This window comes from Stomoxys calcitrans, chromosome 3, assembly GCF_963082655.1.
Source record: "Stomoxys calcitrans chromosome 3, idStoCalc2.1, whole genome shotgun sequence".
Classification (NCBI taxonomy): domain Eukaryota; kingdom Metazoa; phylum Arthropoda; class Insecta; order Diptera; family Muscidae; genus Stomoxys; species Stomoxys calcitrans.
In genome coordinates, this window is record NC_081554.1 from 147,402,464 (window position 1) to 147,424,353 (window position 21,890).

A 21,890-nucleotide genomic window follows, 5' to 3' on the forward strand; every position below is an offset into this window, starting at 1 on the left:
CTGAATCATATTTGATTGACGTACCGAGAACTCTTATACAAGTCACAGTTTCAGCGAAATCGGTCTACAAATCCACTTTCTATGGGATTTTTTATGGCAAATAAATCTAAATATTGTCTTATCTGGACCATGTTTTGGTCGGACAAATGGAGGCTTAATACAAGTCATTGTGTTAAATTTCAGCGAATTCGGGCAATATATGCGGCTTATATGGACTTAAGACCCTTAATCGGCAGATCAGTCTTTATGGAGACTATGTTTAAATACAGTCCGATCTGAATCATATTTGGGTCGGATGTTGGGATGCTTTAATCAACTCACTATTTCAAACAAATAGGTCTATATGGTAGTTACATGTAATAATGGTCCGATATGGGCCATATTCGCCAGATCGGTCTATAAGGCAGCTATATCCAAATATAGTCCGATTTTACCCATTCAAAAACATAACCTGTGTATCTCAATTTCTAAAGTCTGTAGCGTGATTACAACTGACGGACACACGGACGAACAGACACACGGGTATCGCTAAATCGTCTTAGAATTTTAATACGATTAGAAATATATATACTTTGTTGGGTCGGAAATGGATATTTCGATGTGACTAAATGAATATACCGCCTTTCGATGTACGTCCATGTAATTTAATGTTTGAACCGATGTACGTCCATGTAATTTAATGTTTGAACCGCACCAAGCTGTGACTTTTCTGGATGCATTGGTAGCTCTTGCTTCTGCCTGATCTTCACTCCAAAATCGGCAATTCTGCTTATTTACGTATCCATTGAGCAAAAATGAGCTTTGTCCATTAAACGGAAGAAGCGCGCGATGAACTTTCTTAACAGAGCCACATTTTCAGAATAAAAATTCAATAATTTGCAAGCGTTGTTGGTTTGTAAGACTATTCATGGTTAAATTATGAACCAAACTGAATATATTTGACAGTGAAACAATACACGAAACGTGCGTGAGCTGTTTAAACATGTGTTGCCCAAAAGATAATAGCTAAAAAATCACCCTTTAAATTGCTGATCTATTGGGTTGCCCAAAAAGTAATTGTCGGTAATATAGTAGTAATATAGTCGGCGTTGACAAATTTTTTCAACGGCTTGTGACTCTGTAATTCCATTCTTTCTTCTGTCAGTTATCAGCTGTTACTTTTAGCTTGCTTTAGAAAAAGTGCGCGAAATTTTGTTTACATTTGTTTGTTTGGCGTCAATTTTAATATGAGTACCACATGTATTGAAAGAAATTCATTTAACAAACCGAATCAACGCTTGTGATATGCACCTTAAACGCAATGAATTCGATCCGTTTTTAAAACGAATCATAACTGGAGATGAAAAATGGATTGTTTACAACAACGTTAATCGAAAACGATCATGGTCCAAGCAAGGTGAACCAGCTCAAACCACTTCAAAGGCTGATATCCTCCAAAAGAAGGTTATGCTGTCTGTTTGGTGGGATTGGAAGGTGTTGTATATTTTATTTCCAAGGAACCAAACGATTAATTCGGATGTTTACTGTCAACAATTGGACAAATTGAATACATCCATCAAGGAGAAGCGACCAGAATTGGTCAATCGTAAAGGTGTCATATTCCACCAGGACAACGCTAGACCGCACACATCTTTGGTCACTCGCCAAAAACTGAGTGAGCTTGGCTGGGAACTTTTGATCCATCCACGATATAGCCCTGATCTTGCACCATCAGACTACCATTTATTTCGATCTTTGCAGAACTCCTTAAATGGTAAAACTTTCGGCAATGATGAGGCTATAAAATCGCACTTGGTTCAGTTTTTTGCAGATAAAGGCCAGAAGTTCTGTGAGCGTGGAATACTAAATTTGCCAGGAAGATGGCAAAAGGTTATCGAACAAAATGGCAATTATATATTTGAATAGTTTGACGAGTAAAGTTGCTTCATTCTTTTTCCAGGCCGTATTTTCAGTGCCACTTAGCTTTGAGTATTTGAACAACGAATTATCCCATTGAATTGTTGAATTATAAAAGTATTATTGAATTATTGCACTTAGGCCGTTTTGCATGGACATCGATCCTTTTTGCATGGCAATAACGAAGCACCAGTGGCGTCAACGAGAATGTAGGCAACAACACCACACAAAAGTGAGTTTCAGCAGTGTTCAAAGAGTGAGTTGCAGCAGTGTTCAACAACTAAATACAAGTCTTAGCAACAGAGTGAATTGTGGTAAACAAAATTTTGTTATCCCAAATAGTATAAAAAGGGCAAGGCCATCTTGAAAAGGAACAGTCAAGTGTGAAGTCCAACGGTGGCAGTATTCAGGTAAGTGGAGTGGGAACCTGACACCTGAGTGTCAAAGCCTTTAATTCAACATAGTCGCCACCTTTTTGCTCGGTGTCCACTAGGCATAGGAACCGCTGAGCCAGTGAACTCGCGACACGCCACTCCGTGATCTAGAGTCGCCTTAAGTGAACCACGTCTCCGAGACCTCGCTTTTGTTCTTTAGACATAAGAGCCGCTGAGCTAGAGAATATAGCCACGTGCCAGCTGTCCACGACTATAACCCCGTAAATTAGTGCCATATCCACGCCGTGAGTGAACCAGGTCTCCGAGACCAACGTAGCCAGCACCTCGCCAAACATAAGAGCCGCTGAGCCCTCGAACGAACACTAGTGCCGTCGGTCTGCGACCGCCACACCGTGACTTGGTGTCATATCCACGCCATGAGCGAATCATGTCTCCGGGATTTTCTCTCTGTTACTGACACAAATAAATTTCTGTGACTAACCCTGCCCGGGTTAGTTGTACTCAACAACCAGAGGTAAACTCGTCGTTACACTAGGCAACACAAAGTGTTGCCAGGGCAAAAATGTACTTTGTACGGCGCACATCCGATTTCGCTTAAATGTGGTATGTAGATGTGGGGGACCCTAGGAACACGAATCTGAAATCCTTTTTTTGAGCAAAGGCCCCTGGACTCCCCAGGGGTCAAAAACCCTCCTTTTGGTTAAAGTGGTCCAACCTAGACAATATTGTTATATTATAAATTTGAAAAGCGTGTCCAAAAATTGGACCCGGGTAGGACCTACGGGGTATTGAGAATTTTGAAAGGTATTAACGAGTAGATTACGAATATGCAAAATACTATAAAGTGCATATTTTCCGTTGCCAGATAAAATCTTATTATTCCCTCCACCATAGGATGGGGGGTATACTAATTTCGTCATTCTGTTTGTAACTACTCGAAATATTCGTCTGAGACCCTATAAAGTATATATATTCTTGATCGTCGCGACATTTTATGTCGATCTAGCCATGTCCGTCCGTCCGTCTGTCTGTCGAAAGCACGCTAACTTCCGAAGGAGTAAAGCTAGCCGCTTGAAATTTTGCACAAATACTTCTTGTTAGTGTAGATCGGTTGGTATTGTAAATGGGCCATATCGGTCCATGTTTTAATATAGCTGCCATATAAACCGATCTTGGGTCTTGACTTCTTGAGCCTCTAGAGTGCGCAATTATCCGATTGGAATGAAATTTTGCACGACGTGTTTTGTTATGATATTCAACAACTGTGTCAAGTATGGTTCAAATCGGTCCATAACCTGATATAGCTGCCATATAAACCGATCTTGGATCTTGACTTCTTGAGTCTCTAGTGTGCGCAGTTCTTATCCGATTGGAATGAAATTTTGCACGACGTGTTTTGTTATGATATTCAACAACTGTGCCAAGTATGGTTCGAATCGGTCTACAACCTGATATAGCTGTCATATAAACCGATCTTGCGTCTTGACTTCTTGAGCCTCTAGAGGGCGCAATTCTTATCCGATTTGAATGAATTTTTGCACGAAGTATTTTGTTATGATACCCAACAACTATGCTAAGTATGGTTCAAATTGGTTTATAACCTGATATAGCTGTCATATAAACAGAACTGGGGACTTGACTTCTTGAGCTTCTAGAGGGCACAATTCCTATCCAAATTGACTGAAATTTTGCATGATGTATTTTATTCTTACTTTCAACAACTGTGTAAAATAAGGTTAAAATCGTTCATAACCTGATATAGCTGCCATATAAACCTATCTGGGATCTTGACTTCTTGAGCCTCTAGAGGTCACAATTATTCTCTGATTTGGATGGATACGATGGATCCTCTCATGACCATCAGCATACGTGTTTATTATGGTCTGAATCGGTCTGTAGCCCGATTCAGCTCCCATATGAATCGATCTCTCTAATTTACTTATTGAGCCCCCAAAGGGCGCAATTCTTATTCGAATTGGCTGACATTTTACACAGGTCTCCAACCTAAAATATATTTGTGGTCCAAACCGGACCATATGTTGATATCGCTCTAATAGCAGAGCAAATATTTTCTTATATCCTTTTTTGGCTAAGAAGAGATGACGGGAAAAGAACTCGACAAATGCGATCCATGGTGGAGGGTATATAAGATTCGGCACGGCCGAACTTGTTTTTTTACTTTTACTTGTTTTTAAATTGGAAAGTTTTACATTTTCAAGCATAATCGAACTCAGAACGCACAGTGAAATAGAATCGAAACAAACAAATTAAAACGACTTGAGTTCGGCCGTGCCCATTCGATTCTCTCGAAATTCGGCAGGAAGGATTTTCCTATGACTCTTGTTAATACTGGTGAATTTCATAGAAATCTGCCCTGATTTAGATATAGCTGTCGTATATGTACATCTCCCGATTCTCACTTCTATAGCTACTGCAAACACATTTATTGACCAATCTTTGAAAAACTTTGTATAACGCTTTCATCGGCCACTAACACAAAATCTGAAAAGATTGCTCGAAATCGGATTCTGCTAAAAATTTATACAAAATAAATTAAGCATCATATTGAGCTACATAACAAACTTCTGTTAAACCAGTAAAAATTAAAGCTTCTAGGAACCGAACGAGGATGATCGAGAGACCGGTTATAGACTGATTTTGGCCGTAGTTGGCAAAGTTGTTGGAAGTCATAAAATAACACCAAGGCGAAACTTCAGCCAAATCGGTCATAAATTGCGGCTTCCAGTGGTTCAAAAAGTCAAATTGGGAGATCAGTTTTTATGGGAGCTATATCAGGTTATAGTCTGATTTACACCGTATTTGACACAGTTGTTGGATGTCATGAACCGCACTTATCACAGTTGTTGGAAGTCATAACAGAACACTGCCTGCAAAATCTCAGCCAATTCGGATGAAACTTCACATCGGGAGATCGGTTTCTATGTCAGCTACATTAGGTTACGAACCGATTTAAAGCGTACTTGACACAGTTGTTGGAAGTCATAACAAAACACTTTATGCAAAATTTTAGCCAAATCGGATGAAAACTGAGGCTCAAAGAGTCATATCGGGGAATCAGTTAATATGGGAACAATATCTAAATCTGAACCGATGTGGCCCATTTGCATTCCCCTAAGACCTACATCTGTGCAAAATTTTAAGCGGCAAGCTTCACGCTATCATGATTTCAACAGACGGACTAATTGACGGACGACGATCAAAAATATATATACCTTATGGGGTCTTAGACGAATATTTCGAGGTGTTACAAACGGAATGATTAGATGGTTGGTATAAAAATGAGGGATAACGATTTTCGTCGCCAGAAAATGCTGTTGAAGCGTTCAATAACCATGTTTTGGAGGCTTCTCGATCGTAGTGAAAAAGATGCTTCGACAATTGGTTTGAGCTCATGCAAAAGTATATAAATATTGCTAAGAATACTTTGAAAAACAAAAAAAAATATTCCCTATACTACTACAGTGGTTAAGGGTACTACAACTTTGTGCGTTTGTATGTAACACCCAGAAGGAAGAGAGATAGAAACATTAATAAGTATACGACTGACTCAGAATCACTGTTTCATTTGTCCATGTAAGGTTAGTTTGAGAAGAGGGCGCAGATATTAAGCCACTCCATGCCTCCATGGACATAAACCTAGGCCAGCAATCGGCTTGTTGTGAGTTCAATATTCTCACAAGTAAAGGCGTGCTAATTTCGGCTTATGTACTTGGCACAGTTGTTGATAGTCATAACAGAACACCACATGCAAAATTTCAACCACATCGGACAAAAATTTCGGCTTCCAGGGGCTCAAGAAATCAAATCGGGAAATCGTATTATATGGGAGCTATAACTATTTCTGATACGATATGGCCCATTTGCAATTCCCAATGACCTATATTAATATTAAGTATCTGTGCAAAATTTTAAGCGGCTAGCTTTACGCTATCATGATTTCTACACACGGACGGACATGGCTAGATCGACTTAGAACGTCGAGACCATCAAGAATATAAATACTTTATGGGGTCTTAGACGAATATTTCGAGGTGTTATAAACGGAATGACAAGATTAGTATACCTCCATCCTATGGTGGTGGGTATACAAATTTAAGCATTTAAATGCGCTCCTATTAGTAAAGTTATTTTGCGTCTTCAACTACTGTTCTAAGCTGTTTTGTCCCAAGGTCAATTTCCTAACATTCAACTATATTTTGAAATTCATTTTAGATTTTTGTCTCTCAAAACAAAATGCAAAGTTAATGATATTTCAACATACCATTATAATAATAAAAACTCCTTAATATGAAGAAAAATATTTTTCACCGAAGGAATTGTTTCCTTAAATAGTTGCAAAGTTGATCATATTTTTATTATGTTTGATAATCTTTGGCTCGAATCTTTAAAATGATAAAAAACATTTTTAGTGTAACCTCCATAAAATATATGGATTTTATTCTATGCCCAACTTTAGCTCCCTTACTTTTTGAGAAATATTTGCATTTTCAATATTAGACCCAAAATATATATCAGTCCACGTATCGTAGAATCGCATTCGGGTTCTTTTTATTTTCATTCTTTCTTTAACTCGCACTGAAAAAAAATGTTGTCCTATTTTAAAGATTCGAGTAAAGATTGGCAAACTTAATTTAGAGAACATCATAGAGGCGTTTTCGTAATAAAATCGGTATAAGTACAATATACCAACGTACGACCCTTGAAACCTTCAAACCTGATATGGCTGATGACTAATTCTAAACCAAATTACGAAACGGGTCCCATAATGGTTGGGGTGTGTTGCGAAGTCGAATCGGACATTTTATAAGGGAGCTAAAACAAACGTCTTTTAGTCCAATCAAGAGGTAGGTTTTTGTGTACATTTATTCAACATATGAACCGATTCAGATCATACCAGTCATGGATAAAAAATTATACACAATATTTAACAATTTCATAGTATTTGTCTGGGGTGGTATGTTCCATCTTAAGTCATTTCTTAGGAAATGGATTTAGATTTACCAAGCAAAGCTATTTATTAACACATTTTATATAACCTAAACCCCAAATTGTTTAATATATCCCCCCTCACATGGTAGAGGATATGAAAAGGTGTCGTCCTAAAAGCCTTCAGTGGCCAAAAATTTTACTTTTTAAACATTAAATTTGTTTCTGGCAAAACTCAGATTGTCTGCCTCGATATTTTTTAATGTTCTTAATATCCAACACTGCTTTTTGTACCGAATTTCTGTCTACTTATACTTAAACGTATACGCCATCAATGGCCAACAGTACGGAGTTAGGGTACGCAAATTATATTCTCTCTGATAGCTTTAATTTATTGTACGATTATACGCAAATAAATCTACACATCGCCACTCTATAAAAATCAGCTAAGAACTACGCTATGATTATGTCTGATTTAGTTACTCTGAATATCGTGAATTTGCTTCAGTTATTATGCAGCTCCACAACACATCGAGTTCACAAACTACTTACCAAACACTATCAGCGCATCATATATGGCTCATATACAAAGTTATGCCGTTTTTATTACCATTTGGGCATTTTCAACACCATCCGTTGGATATAAATAACAAAGTAACGGTCCATAAAACATAGAAAGCTCCTGAAACCACGAATGCGCGACATCGCCACGGGAGTAGCGGTCGCATTGCACAGTGAATTTTGACACTTAAATAAGTTACAAGCACTGCGACGTTATTTAATTATCAGACTCATCGCAGTTGCTCCAATAACAAAATTGAAAAAAAAAATTTAATTCTTTTATACCCTGCACCATAGGATGGGAGTATACTAATTTCATCATTCCGTTTGAAATAATCGAAATATTTTTTTTTTATTTTTTTTTTAGAATGTCATGACTATTTCTAAGCCGATTTAGCCATGTCTGTTTATCCATATGTCTGTCGAAGTAGTACAACCGGGCGCTTGGAATTTCCCACAAACAGTCCATAGTTTAGATGTAGCATCCATGTAAACCGATGCTTCTAGAGCCTTTATAGGTTGCAATTCTTATACGATTTGGCACGTGGGATTTTGTCATGACTTCCAACAACTGTGCCAGATTTGGTCCAAATTGGTTCATAACCTGATATTGCTACCGTTCAATTTTTATTCAAATATATAAAATCCATGGAATTTATTTTTTCACATCTCAGTATAATGTTTTAGTTTCTGTCTTAGAGAGACCGTGTAAAGAATTGTATACATATGATCCATGGTGGAGGGTATAAAAGATTCGGCCCGGCAGAACGTACACTGAAAAAAAGTTGACACAGTCTTAAAGATTTTGTCCTTGATCGTAGGATTTTGGAAATAATTGCGTACCAAAGAAACCTTTCTTCAATAGAAGCCAATATCCTGTAATGGAAAATCAATAAAGATGCCATTTTTTAAATTAAAGCCGTTTTATACTAACAGGCACAACCATCCGATTCGAATTTCGATTGCCGACTGTTTCCAATTCTACTTCATAGATGACCCCCAATTTCTTACTTATTGATAAAACCGAATAAACCGAAGCGTTATAAAATTTGTATACCAATTTTGGGTAAAATTTTTACTACATAATACGATACCGTTTTTTTCAATGTAATTATTCTCCATAGTTTTATTCCATATACTAACCATAGGGGTCGCGTTTAGTACAGGGTTCATTCGGGCTCATTATATTTTTATTTGTTTGTGTTTTAAACTTAGGGAGTCCGGAATAATCCTTTTGTATGTCCGGATGCAAGGGTTGAAGATCAAATTAGAACAGAATTTTCCCACCTTGAATCAGACAGCACTCATTTATATGTGAAAAGTTTGCACCTGTTCCTTAATGGAATTTTCAAGGGCAAATTTACATTTGCAATCCTAGTCAAACTCTCCGATTTCGCTGAAATTTGACACAGTGACTTATGTTAGGCTTTGCGACATCCGTGTCCAATGTGGTTCTGATTGAATATAGCTTTCAACAAGTAAAAGCGTGCTAAGTTCGGCCGGGCCGAATCTTATATACCCTCCACCATGGATCGCATTTGTCGAGTTCTTTTCCCGGCATCTCTTCTTAGGCAAAAAAGGATATAAGAAAAGAGTTGCTCTGCTATTAAAACGATATCAAGATATGGTCCGGGTCGGACCACAATTAAATTATATGTTGGAGACCTGTGTAAAATTTCAGCCAATTGGTATAAGAATTGCGCCCATTGGGGCTCACGAAGTAAAATAGAGAGAACGATTTATATGGGATCTGTATCGGGCTATAGACCGATTCAGACCATAATAAACAACGTTTGTTGATGGTCATGAGAGGATCCATCGTACAAAATTTCAGGCATATCGGATAATAATTGCGACCTCTAGGGGTCAAGAAGTCGGTTCGGCAGGGGGGTCAAGAAGTCGGTTCGGCGGTTTATATGGCAGCTATATCAGGTTATGAACCGATTTGAACCTTATTTGACACAGTTGTTGAAAGTAAAAATAAAATACGTCATGCAAAATTTCAGCCAAATCGGATAGGAATTGCGCCCCAGATCTGTTTATATGACAGCTATATCAGGTTATGAACCGATTTGAACCATACTTAGCACAGTTGTTGGATATCATAACAAAACACGTCGTGCGAAATTCCATTCCAATCGGATAAGAATTGCGCCCTCTAAAGGGTCAAGGAGTCAAGACCCAAGATCGGTTTATATGGTAGCTATATCAGGTTATGGACCGATTTGAACCATACTTGGCACTGTTGTTGGATATCATAACAAAACACGTCGTGCTAAATTTCATTTCAATCGGATAAGAATTGCGCACTCTAGAGGCTCAAGAAGTCAAGACCCAAGATCGGTTTATATGGCAGCTATATCAGGTTATGGACCGATTTGAACCATACTTGGCACAGTTGTTGGATATCATAACAAAACACGTCGTGCAAGATTTCATTCTGATCGGATAAGAATTGCGCACGCTAGAGGCTCAAGAAGTCAAGACCCAAGATCGGTTTATATGGCAGCTATATCAGGTTATGAACCGATTTGAACCATACTTGGCACAGTTGTTGGATATCATAGCAAAACACGTCGTGCAAAATTTCATTCCAATCGGATAAGAATTGCGCACTCTACAGGCTCAAGAAGTCAAGACCCAAGATCGGTTTATATGGCAGCTATATCAAAACATGGACCGATATGGCCCATTTACAATACCAACCGACCTACACTAATAAGAAGTATTTGTGCAAAAATTTCAAGCGGCTAGCTTTACTCCGTCGGAAGTTAGCGTGCTTTCGGCAGACAGACGGACGGACGGACGGACGGACGGACGGACGGACGGACGGACGGACGGACGGACGGACGGACAGACGGACGGACATGGCTAGATCGACATAAAATGTCACAACGATCAAGAATATATATACTTTATGGGGTCTCAGACGAATATTTCGAGTAGTTACAAACAGAATGACGAAATTAGTATACCCCCCATCTTATGGTGGAGGGTATAAAAAGACCAATTTTTTGTTCTACAAAATTGAACAATGATTTGTACTTATTAGTCCACTCAATTTCTGTGCCGAATTCGGTCCAATTTGGACCATATATCGATATAGCTGCTATGGGGGAATACATTAAATTACATATATATCCGAGGTAGTAGGTATCCAAAGTTCGGCCCGGCCGAACTTAACGCTTTTTACTTGTTTTCTGAGTGTGGTTTTTATACCCTCCACCATAGGATGGGGGTATACTAATTTCGTCATTCTGTTTGTAACTCCCCGAAATATTTGTCTAAGACCCCATAAAGTATACATATTCTTGATCGTAATGACATTTTAAGTCGGATAAGCCATGTCGTCCGTCTGTTCGTCCGTCCGTCCGTCTGTTCGTACGTCCGTCCGTCTGTCGAAAGCACGCTAACTTCCGAAGGAGTAAAGCTAGCCGCTTGAAATTTGGCACAAATACTTCTTATCAGTGTAGGTCGGTTGGTATTGTAAATGGGCCATATCGGTCCATGTTTTGAAATAGCTGTCATATAAACCGATCTTAGGTCTTGACTTCTTAAGCCTCTAGAGTGCGCAATTTTTATCCGAATGGAATGAAATTCCGCACGACGTGTTTTGTCATGATATCCAATAACTGTGCCAAGAATGGTTCAAATCGGTGCGTAACCTTATATAGCTGTCATATAAACCGATCTTGGGTCTTGACTTCTTGAGCCTCTGGAGGGCGCAATTCTTATCCGATTTGAATGAATCATGGCCCGACGTGTTGTGTTATGATATCCAACAACTGTGCCAAGTATGGTTCAAATCGGTTCATAACCTGATATAGGTGTCATATGAACCGATCTGGGATCTTGACCTCTTGAGCCTGTAGAGGTCGCAATTATTATCCGATTTGGCTGAAATTTTGTACGATGGATTCTCTCATGACCATCAACATACGTGTTTATTATGGTCTGAATCGGTCTATAGCCCGATACAGCTCCCATATAAATCGATCTCTCTATTTTACTTCTTGAGCCCCCAAAGGGCGCAATTCTTATTCGAATTCGCTGACATTTTACACAGGTCTCCAACATATAATTTAATTGTGGTCCAAACCGGACCATTTCTTGATATCGCTCTAATGGCAGAGCAAATCTTTTCTTATATCCTGTTTTGCCTAAGAAGAGATGCCGGGAAAAGAACTCGAGTGTGGTAATCTTTACCAACATTAAACTGGCCACGAGGTCCATAACAACCGATAAGGGCACGAACAGTCTTGGAGTGAAAGAAGGAGTTAAACGCGGAGGCTGCCGTCAATAAACTTAGTTGACCCGAAGCCTTTGGGGTCGACGCAGTCCATAAAAGGCGCATTTATTGTGCAATATCACCGAAATTTGGGACAGTTGTGTTAGGCCCTTCGACATACCTCTTTAATTTGGCCCAGATCGGTTTAGATTTGCATATAGCTGCCATATAGACCGATATCTCGATTTAAAGTCTTGGCCCCATAAAGACGCGTTTATAATTCGATTTCGCAGAAATTTGACACAGTGAGTTATGTTAGGCTTTGCGATATCCGTGTCCTATGTTGTTCTGATTGAATATAGCTATCAAAAAAGACCAATTTTTTGTTCTACAAAATTAAACAATGACTTGTACTTAGTAGTCCACTCAATTTCCGTGCCGAATTCGGTCCAAATCGGACCATATATCGATATAGCTGCTATGAAAAAATTAAAATTAATATATATCCGAGGTGGTAGGGATCCAAAGTTCGGCCGGCCGAACTTAACGCTTATAACATGTTTTCTGCGTGTTTTTTTTTCTTTTTTTTTGTCTTTCCGTTGTAACGATTGACGAGATATTTATGTGTGTATGCATACATGTTTACACGCCAATTCACACACTGCCATTCGTTATTCAGCATGCACTAGCTTGCCCGAAAAAGTTATCAAAACAGATTTTAATAAATTTTGACTGTAAATGGGTACATCTTTTACTAGCAGCCAAGAAAAGTATTCTTAAAATTCACAAATTTTAAGGAAATCTATACCTCTTTTTATTCAATACGAACTTAAAAGTAATGTATTAAATAGTTCATTACCTGCTTCTACACATCAATGGTAATAAGCTTCAGCAAATATTTGTTACAAATTTTTTTTCCGCACAATTTTTTTTTTTAAGTACGTCACAGATTACTATTGAGGATGTAATTTTCTCTTCCGGGAGTATTTTTGAGCGTGAATATTTTTTTTTAACTGGTTTAAGGAAAAATATCCTATTTTTTAAAAATAGGATATGTTCCGTAGTTTAGCAAATTTTCATACCAGAAGGGAACATTTTCAAAAAGCGTAATAAAATTTGTATACCAATTTTGGGTACATTTTTTACTACATAATACGATACCGCTTTTTTCAATGTAATTATTCTCCATAGTTTTATTCCATATACTAACCATAGGGGTCGCGTTTAGTACAGGGTTCATTCGGGCTCATTATATTTTTATTTGTTTGTGTTTTACACTTAGGGAGTCCGGAATAATTCTTTTGTATGTCCGGATGCAAGGGTTGAAGATCAAATTAGAACAGAATTTTCCCACCTTGAATCAGACAGCACTCATTTATATGTGAAAAGTTTGCACCTGTTCCTTAATGGAATTTTCAAGGGCAAATTTACATTTGCAATCCTAGTCAAACTCTCCGATTTCGCTGAAATTTGACACAGTGACTCATGTTAGGCTTTGCGACATCCGTGTCCTATGTGGTTCTGATTGAATATAGCTTTCAAAAAGACCAATTTTTTGTTCTACAAAATTGAACAATGATTTGTACTTATTAGTCCACTCAATTTCTGTGCCGAATTCGGTCCAATTTGGACCATATATCGATATAGCTGCTATGGGGGAATACATTAAATTACATATATATCCGAGGTAGTAGGTATCCAAAGTTCGGCCCGGCCGAACTTAACGCTTTTTACTTGTTTTCTGAGTGTGGTTTTTATACCCTCCACCATAGGATGGGGGTATACTAATTTCGTCATTCTGTTTGTAACTCCCCGAAATATTTGTCTAAGACCCCATAAAGTATACATATTCTTGATCGTAATGACATTTTAAGTCGGACTAGCCATGTCGTCCGTCTGTTCGTCCGTCCGTCCGTCTGTTCGTACGTCCGTCCGTCTGTCGAAAGCACGCAAACTTCCGAAGGAGTAAAGCTAGCCGCTTGAATTTTGCACAAATACTTTATATTGGAGTAGGTCGGTTGGAATTGTAAATGGGCTATATCGGTCCACGTTTTGATATAGCTGCCATATAAACCGATCTGGGATCTTGATTTCTTGAGCCACTAGAGTGCACAATACCTATCAGATTTGGCTGAAATTTTGCATGAGGTGTTTTGTTATGACTTTCAACAACTGTGCTTAGAATAGTTCAAATCTGTCCATAACCTGATAAAGCTGCCATATAAACCGATCTGGGGTCTTGACTTCTTGAGCCTCTGCAGGGAGCAATTCCTATCCGATTTAGCTGAAATATTTCATGACGTATTTTGATACGACTTTCAACAACTGTAATAAGAATGGTTCAAATCGGTCCATAACCTGATATAGCTGCCATATTAACCGATCTGGGGTCTTGACTTCTTGAGCCTCTAGATGACGCAATTATTATCCGATTTGGCTGAAATTTTGCATGAGGTGTTTTGATATGACTTCTAATAACTGTGCTAAGAAATGTTCAAATCGGTCCATAACCTGATGTAGCTGCCATATAAACCGATCTTGGGTCTTGACTTCTTGAGCCAATAGAGGACGCAGTTATTATCCGATTTAGCTGCAATGAGGGGTTTTGTTATAACTTTCAACAACTGTGGTATGAATTGTTCAAATCGGTCAATAACCTGTTATGGCTGAAATATAATCTATCTGGGATCTTGACTTCTTGAGCCTCTAAAGGGCGCAAGTATTATCTAATTTGGCTGAAATTTTATGCTACGGCTTCTCTCATGAGAACATAACATACGTGTCGAATATGATATGAATCGGTTTATAGCCTAATGCAGCTCCCCTATAAACCGATCTCCCTATTTTACTTCTTCAGCCCCGAAAATGGTCTCCAATATTCAGTTCAATTACGGTCCGATATGAACCATAACATGATATTGTTCCAGTAACATAGCAATTATTTTCTTTTATCATTTGTTTGCCTAAAAAGGGATACCGTGGCAAGAGCTTGACAAATGCGATCCATGTGGAAGGTGTATAAGATTCGGCCCGGCCGAACTTTGTAAGTCCGGACGCAAGGATTGAAAGATCAAATTAGAACCGAACCCTCCTTCCATCTTCCTTTGAAAGATAATAGACATTTGAATATTACAAATCCGAGTCCTGGAGGCCACCTAAGCGCAGAAGTTAGCATGTCCGCCCATGACCCAGTATCCCTGGATTCGAATCTTGGCGAGAACGTCAAAAACAATTTCCGGCGGTAGTTATTCTCTTCTAATGCTGGCGACATTTGTGAGGTACTGTACCACTTGGCCATGTAAAAACTTCTCCACAAAGAGGTATCGCACTGCGGCACGCCGTTCGGACTTGGTTGTAAAAAAGAATGCCCTAATCACTGAGCTTAAAACTTGAATCGGACAGAACTCATTGATATGTGAGAAGTTTGCACCTGTTCCCTAATGGAATTTTCAAGGGCAAATTTGCATTTGCAAAACCCGCCAAAAACTTTTTTCAACAAAATCATCTGCAAAAGTTTAAGTTTTCATGCTAACCACTGTATAAAGCACCCACTAATGAAAAAAACACAAAGACCAGTAAATAAAACTTGAAATAATCATAACAACAGAGGCATAAAGCGAGCGGCTAACATACATAAAACGGCTAATACTTCACACCAAAAATAGCAACAAAAGCCAAGTCACAAACCGATACTATATGAAACATCACAACAACAATCACAACAACAACACTTAAACAGACAGAGACATAGACACTACCACAAAGCATATCGCTGTGAGGCAAGAACAGAGCCAACTACAAAAACAACAATCAAACAAATTCTGATAATAAACTTTGGCCACCTAAACTTCCCTACAGGAAAGTTGTAATGGTGAACATGTTATTGGGCGCCCAGTTCATACAACAAGTGGAAAAGAGAGCGAATATACATACATATATATGGGGACATAGCCTCGTGCAAGTATAAATTGTAACAGTGTCAGTGATGAGAGCGTATTGCGCTATAAGTGCATTTTTGTTTGTTGTTAGAATGTGTGTGAAGTACTTTGATGCCAATGATGCTGACCACACATTCATGAAAGCACACTCCCATACGCACATCCATTGATAGGATGCTATAATTGGGTGTATATAAGGCCAAACAAACAATATGGATGTGTGTGTGTGTGTGTGTGTATAATTTCATTTCAGTGCTTTTAAGTTTTATTTATGTTTTTGCAACATGAAACTACTTTGGTCAGACAATAATTTAACACAAAATTGTAGGAAACTGTACTTACACATTCACAAGAGGACACTCGACCCAGCAAACACACAGCCATACACAAAAATCGCCAGACATTTATTCACACAAATAAACAAGGTCATTCGCACACAGTTATAATCGAGGGTTGGAAAACTAATTTGGTAACTTTTCTGGATAAAAACTTTCCAGATCGCGTATGCTGAGTCGCGTTAGGGAAAAGATTTTCCCATTATTCTAAGAGATATAATTCAGGAAACTCTACGTGCAACATCGAAGATGGCTACCGAAAGTGGTTTAGGTATAAATCCGTGCAAGACGGAGATTCTTTTCAGCAGGACATCGAGATGCCCACAGTGGCACCTGTCTCATTGGCAGGAGAGAATGTTCCCTTTACAGAGAGCGCAAAGAACCAACATTTCGGAAAGGGCAAGAAAAGCAAAGAAAAGCCCTATATACCTGCAAGAGGGCCGTTGGCAAAAGTTGAGGGTTTAGACCGTATATAATTCATTGGGTTTATATTGTCAGACCAGCAATGCTATATGGTGTTGTGGTCTGGTGGACGGCGCTTCAAAAGTCCACCTACATGGCTTGCTTGTGCATCACAGCCGCACTGAGCACGATACCATCTGATGTACTGAATTCAATGCTACATCTAATGCCTTTGGGCTTTGTGGCTAGAGAAATTGCAGCTACCACTGCAGTGAGGTTAAGGGAGCCTTTTCTTTGGTCACGTGGCAGCTCCGACACTGTGTTATCCTTGATACAATGTCCGATGTTCTAGGCGGTATGGATTACACCCTACCTGAGCCGCTTTCTGTTAAAAAGTACTGTACTACTTTGCCTGATATAACCGATTGGAACTACCATATCCCTGCTAATAGATGTTACATTGACTTCTATACGGGTGGTTCCAAACAAGGTCATATCGAAAAGATTACCATACCACTCCAGTGTGTATCAAGCAGAGATCCTTGAAATTAAGGAAGTGGTAGAAGGGCTATAATATTATTACGACGATTGGCATAAATATCTTATCTGACAGTCAGGCAGCCATAAAATCCCTGGAGAACATATTTCTGAACACAAAAACCGCCCTCGACTATCGCAGATCTCTCAACGAGATAACTGAACAGTTCAAAATTCACCTGTTATGGGTGCCGGGCCACAGAGATATACCAGGGAATCGTAAAGGGGACGAGCTTGCGAGACTAGGAACTACCTTACAGATTCCAGAGGAAGGTGGAAAGTAGAGTGCTTTTAGTGACATGTAAGCTAGATCTTTAGGTTAAGGCCCAAAGGGCAACGATTTGATTTTTTGAGCCTCTGGACGGAGCAATTATTATTCGGCTTGGCTGAAATTTTAATACGTCGTATTTTTTTTGAATTTTAATAGCCACGAAAAATATGGTCCATATCGATCCATAACTTGAGGTATCTCCCGTATATTTGAAAAAGTCATTAAAAGAACTTTCAAATGCGATTCATTGCGAGGGGTATATAAAATTCGGCCTAGCAGAACTTAACACTTGTTTTCCTAAATCTATCGCACTTCCCTCTTTTGTGCGAATATATTTCTCTTTTCATAGCCATAAACAGTTTTTTTAATCTTGAAATATTTTCCACTTAAAGAGTACTTCAGATGCTAGATGTTTGATTCGCACATAAACACCAATATCAGACGGCAGACAATTCGACCAAATGTAGTAAAGTATGTAGAAAACAACAGAACAGCCCCAACAGCACAAAGAGTAAACATTGGACAGTAACTTCAAACAATGCAAAAATAAAGGGTGGCCCACAAAAAGCTTCAATTTAAATTTTTTAAACGGTAGGCCGTTAAAACACACCTTTTCATAATGGTTATAAAAAAACAACTGGTGATTAAACACTGTTGTAAAGGGTGATTTTTTTGAGGTTAGGATTTTCATGCATTAGTATTTGACAGATCACGTGGGATTGCAGACATGGTGTCAAAGAGAAAGATGCTCAGTATGCTTTGACATTTCATCATGAATAGACTTACTAACGAGCAACGCTTGCAAATCATTGAATTTTATTACCAAAAACCGTGTTCGGTTCGAAATGTGTTCAAATTTTGACAAATTTTGTTCAGCGATGAGGCTCATTTCTGGTTGAATGGCTACGTAAATAAGCAAAATTGCCGCATTTGGAGTGAAGAGCAACCAAAAGCCGTTCAAGAACTGCCCATGCATCCCGAAAAATGCACTGTTTGGTGTTTGTACGCTGGTGGAATCATTGGACCGTATTTTTTCAAAGATGCTGTTGGACGCAACGTTACGGTGAATGAACACATTTCGAACCGAACACTGATTTTGGTAATAAAATTCAATGATTTGCAAGCGTTGCTCGTTAGTAAGTCTATTCATGATGAAATGTCAAAGCATACTGAGCATCTTTCTCTTTGACACCATGTCTGAAATCCCACGTGATCTGTCAAATACTAATGCATGAAAATCCTAACCTCAAAAAATCACCCTTTATTTACATGAGCTTAAATTTGTCAACGCATTTTCATAAGATACAAACGGATCACCAAGAGAAAACCTTTAAAGTTATCCAAGTTGTCTAAAGTACGTTGTGCTTTTATGAATACCTTAGCGGTGAGGCATCCTAAACTTAAAACGAAAATACAAACCATATCTGTATTCAAAAGGATTCATAATGTGGCATTAGTGAAGAATAAAGATGCACTAACGTGTTTGTCAGAGCTTAATGAGATTTTCACAATCCTTATGTTATTTTATAACAAGTAACAACGTGCTAAGTTCGGCCGGGCCGAATCTTTCGTATCCACCATCATGGATTCTGCTAAAAATTTATTCAAAATAAATTAAGTTGAAGGGCATAATTTTATTCTACATACCAAACTTCTGTCAAACCAGCAAACCTAAAAGATTTATGAACCGAGCAAGGATGGTCGACTGATTTATATGGGTGCTATATCAGGTTATAGACCAATTTTGGCCGTACTTGGCACAGTTGTTGGAAGTCTTAACAGAACACTACGTGCAAAATTTCAGTCTAATCGGACTAAAATTGCGGCTTCCAGAAGCTCATGAATTCAAATCGGGAGATCGGTTTATATGGGAGCTATATAAGGTTACAGACCGATTTGAACCGTACTTGACATTGTTGTTGAAAGTAATAACATAACACTACATGCAAAATTTCGGGCAAATCGAACAAAAATTGCGGCTTTCAGGGGCTCAAGAAGTCAAATCGGGAGATCGGTTTATATGGGAGCTACATCAAAATTTGAACCGATATGGCCCATTTGCAATCCCCAACGACCTTCGTCGATATTAAGTATTTGTACAAAATTTCAAGCGGCCAGCTTTTCGCGGACGGAAGGACGGACGGAAGGACGGACGGACGGAAGGACGGACGGAAGGACGGACGGAAGGACGGACGGAAGGACGGACGGAAGGACGGACGGAAGGACGGACGGAAGGACGGACGGAAGGACGGACGGAAGGACGGACGGAAGGACGGACGGAAGGACGGACGGAAGGACGGACGGAAGGACGGACGGAAGGACGGACGGAAGGACAGACGGAAGGACGGACGGAAGGACGGACGGAAGGACGGACGGAAGGACGGACGGAAGGACGGACGGAAGGACGGACGGAAGGACGGACGGAAGGACGGACGGAAGGACGGACGGAAGGACGGACGGAAGGACGGACGGAAGGACGGACGGAAGGACGGACGGAAGGACGGACGGAAGGACGGACGGAAGGACGGACGGAAGGACGGACGGAAGGACGGACGGAAGGACGGACGGAAGGACGGACGGAAGGACGGACGGAAGGACGGACGGAAGGACGGACGGAAGGACGGACGGAAGGACGGACGGAAGGACGGACGGAAGGACGGACGGAAGGACGGACGGAAGGACGGACGGAAGGACGGACGGAAGGACGGACGGAAGGACGGACGGAAGGACGGACGGAAGGACGGACGGAAGGACGGACGGAAGGACGGACGGAAGGACGGACGGAAGGACGGACGGAAGGACGGACGGAAGGACGGACGGAAGGACGGACGGAAGGACGGACGGAAGGACGGACGGAAGGACGGACGGAAGGACGGACGGAAGGACGGACGGAAGGACGGACGGAAGGACGGACGGAAGGACGGACGGAAGGACGGACGGAAGGACGGACGGAAGGACGGACGGAAGGACGGACGGAAGGACGGACGGAAGGACGGACGGAAGGACGGACGGAAGGACGGACGGAAGGACGGAAGGACGGACGGAAGGACGGACGGAAGGACGGAAGGACGGACGGAAGGACGGACGGAAGGACGGACGGAAGGACGGACGGAAGGACGGACGGAAGGACGGACGGAAGGACGGAAGGACGGACGGAAGGACGGACGGAAGGACGGACGGAAGGGCGGACGGAAGGACGGACGGAAGGACGGACGGAAGGACGGACGGAAGGACGGACGGAAGTCGAATTGGTAGCATGCTCGGATTGTCAGTGCGGAGGTCGTGGATTCGATTCTCTCCACAGACCTTGGTCTGTCGTTACTGTTGTATTTATAAACTTAAAATGGTCTAAGTGAGTTTGTAAAGGACTGGCGCTCTTACCTAATATAACTTTACCGGTCATATTTTCTAAAATGATAAATCGGTATTTATTTTCCAACAAACATAATATATTTACATAATTCCTTCCACGTTTCCTATCGTTGCCTCGATTTTACCGTGATGGAATGACCTGCTCCTATCCTCCAGCCATTCTCCCATCGCACAATTTTAGAAAATCCAAAAGACTAGTAAAAAATATGCCGTTGGAGAACCGGTAGAGATATCTATATGAAACTTGAAACGGTTAGAGCTGAGATGTTGTGTGCAAAATTTCAAGGTACTAGGCAGTCCCTTAAGTTGGTCACTTTGGCATTTTGAAAAATTGTTTGGGCTGAGAGAGCTTCATTTGTGGTTCGATTTTCAAATATCTTTTTTTGTTGGATAGTGCTTAAAAATTCCTACAAAAAAGTCTGTCTGGTTTCAGGGATACACGAGTGTAAATTCTTAAATTTAAATTTTGGCCGAGATTGGCTTTGTATTTTGCAATTTACGCATGCATTTTTGGGTTGATTTTTATTTTTATGAATGGTTTACATTTGTGACGACATTCACAACAATTCTACCGCAGAAACAGTCCACATTATTCGGTTAAATCTATAAAATTTGGAAATCAAAAAATGTGAAAAGTGTATTTTTTGCATTTTGTGGTAAAAAAAGTATTTTCACGGATAACTATTTATTTAACAAATTTATTTAAATGCCTTAACTTTTTCTTTTTGTTTTGTAAATAAGACATATTTTAGATGTTTTTTAAGAAAAACTTTAAGAAGATATGTCAGATATGTCCTTATGAACTTCAAAATAAGTAATTTTTTTATTAAAAAATTGGAAAAACCCCCTGAGTTAAAATTTTCCAAAGCACAAATCCCACAAGAGGGCACATGTTTTTATACTCACCACCGAAGGACGGGGTACTCCCCCTTACCCAAATTTTCAGAAACGCCAGATTTCGGAGAAGGGTGGTACGATTTAAGCAAAATTTTGTGTGCTCTCATATAG